This window comes from Brachycentrus maculatus, unplaced genomic scaffold (genome assembly GCF_059751285.1).
Source record: "Brachycentrus maculatus isolate JH-2025_06_01 unplaced genomic scaffold, ASM5975128v1 h1tg001798l, whole genome shotgun sequence".
NCBI classification, from domain to species: Eukaryota; Metazoa; Arthropoda; class Insecta; order Trichoptera; family Brachycentridae; genus Brachycentrus; species Brachycentrus maculatus.
The window spans coordinates 69-2,648 of NW_028282384.1; the positions used below are offsets into that span (position 1 = coordinate 69).

The 2,580-nt window shown below is 42.6% G+C and overlaps 1 pseudogene; it reads right to left on the reverse strand.

Annotated features, from left to right (window-relative positions):
* Window positions 1-529: 529 nt before the first annotated feature.
* Window positions 530-1,840, reverse strand: LOC148298624 (transitional endoplasmic reticulum ATPase homolog 1 pseudogene; annotated as a pseudogene).
* Window positions 1,841-2,580: the final 740 nt, after the last annotated feature.

The following is a 2,580-nucleotide window of genomic DNA, read 5'->3' on the forward strand; positions in this document are numbered from 1 at the left end:
CAACCCCAACCCCAACCCCAACCCCAACCCCGATGGAATTATCACTTACTGGCTATCCAATGCCATATCATACTAACATTATCATTATCGTATATTGTATATCAGATATCATTTATTGTATTGTATTATATATCGTGTATTGTATATTGTATTGTATATCGTTTATTGTATCGCTTCAACATAATATTATGATTCTTAGGCGATATTCAATTAATCAACTATATAAGTCTTCGTCCTCGTTGCTGGCTTGCTGACGAGACTGAGTCGAGTTAGTCGGCCACTTGATGGCTGGTCCACTCTGGCCTGAGTTTGATTTCTGAACGAACACTGGATCGAACTTTCTTCTGAACTGCTCGAACTTTTATAGATCCATGCTGGTGACGGACCTCCTGGCAGTCTTGAGCGCTTCTTCAAAATGCTTCCTGGTAATTTATGGAACAGGGTCAAAGTTTTGTGCCTTTCCTCCTCTCTCAATAAGGGCTTTCATCCTCGATTCGGCTTCAATAGACTGAAATAAAAGTATGATTACATCTCTGACGGCTGATTTGGCTGCCTTTTGACAAATTTCAGTCAAATCTGCACCTGAAAAGCCTTCGGTGATATTGCCGAGGAAGTTGATATCAACATCTTTTGCAATGGGCGTTTTTCTCAAATTAGCTTTTAAGACACCTAACCTTGATGGCTGATCAGGAAGAGGAATATAAATGAGTTGATCAAGACGTCCCTAAATAAAATATAAAGTACTGGTCGAAGCAAAGCCTAGTCCAAGATTTATGGTCTGTTTGTAGCACCAATGAAAAAGATATTCTTTTTTGCCCCAACGCCGTCCATTTCAGTCAAGAGCTGATTAATGACTCGATCTCCAGCACCTCCAGCATCTCCTCCGCTGCTCCCGCCTCTAGACACTGCGATTGAATCCAATTAATCGAAGAACAACACGCAAGGAGAGGCAGCTCTTGCTTTATCGAAAACGTCTCGGACGTTTGCCTCGCTCTAGCCGAACCACATTGTCAAGAGTTATGGGCCTTTAATCGAAATGAAGTTGGCACTGCATTCATTGGCAACTGCCTTCGCTAGAAGAGTTTTTCCGCACCCTGGAGGCCCATAAAAGAGAACACCCTTGGAGGGCTGCATTCCGAATTTTAAGAACTTTTCTGGATGTTCGATTGGGAAGAGAATCATTTCCTGTAATTGCTTTTTAACTTATTCGAGTCCACCGATGTCTTACCATTTGATGTTCGGGACCTCAACGTGATTTTCTCTCAATGAAGCAGGATTTACTGTTCCCATGGCAAACTTAAAATGCTATTGAGTAACAGCCATAGCTTCGAGGATTTGGGTATCAATTTTCTCTGCCTCAATATCAATGATGTCCATTTTCTCACGAATGCATTGTAAAGCTGATTCAGTACATAAGGCAGCAACATCAGAGCCGACGAAGCCGTGGGTATCCTTTGCAACGGCTTCAAGGTCAACATCTCCTGAAAGTTTCATGTTTTTTGTGTGAATTCTCAAAATTTAAAGGCGACCGATTTAATCAGGGACTCCTATATCAATCTCGCGATCGAATCGACCGAACCTTCGGAGGGCCGGATCAAGAGAGTTAGGCCTATTTGTTGCAGCAATAACAATCACGTGGCCTCTACCTTTGAGGCCGTCCATTAGGGTCAGCAATTGCGAGACAACTCTTCTTTCGACCTCACCATGAACCTTTTCTCTGTTTGGAGCAATAGAATCAATTTAATCTATGAAAATAATAGCTGGGCTTTGCTTTTCGGCTTACTCAAATGCTTTTCTCAAATTTCCTTCAGCCTCTCCTGCCATTTTAGACATGATTTATGGGCCGTTAATCAAAAAGAAGAAGGCGCCAGTTTCGTTTGCCACAGCTCTTGCAATAAGAGTCTTACCAGATCCAGGAGGACCGTAGAGCAAAACACCTCGAGGAGGCTTTACACCTAGAGTCTTAAAGAGTTGAGGGTGTCTGAGAGGCAATTCAATCATTTCTCTAATCAGAGCCATTTGCTTTCTGCAGCCTCCGATATCATCGTATCCCACTTCGTCGAGCTTTTCTTCATCTTCTCTGTTGATAGGGTCGCCCTCTGTGTAGAGCATGGTGTTTGGAGCGACAATCCCATAGTCTTTTGGTTCAGTCGCGACGATTTTGAATTCGACTGGCTTGAAGTTGCCCCTGACAACAAATAAGTCACCTTTTTTCACTGGCCTGTAAGCATCCTTGAAGTATGGGATCAAATATGTTTTAGTAAGATCTCCAGTGAGCCCCTCAATGGTGTCTTCCAATGGGAGCACGTGTATCTTTGTGAGGTTTGGGACTTATCCTGCGGGCCTGATTTGGACAATATCCCCTAAACGCACTCTCAAATTCTTTCTAATGTTCTTATTCATTCTAATTTTTCCTTCTTCCAGCTTATTATCCGTCAGAGCAACAACCAGCGTTTCTTTTCTTTTTTTGCCTTTGATGAAGATCGCATCTCCCTTAAAGATTTTTAATTCTGCCATTTTGGCTTGCGAGAGCTGGATGGATGAGTTCTCATCGTTGATGGCTTCTTCGACAAGTAGCTT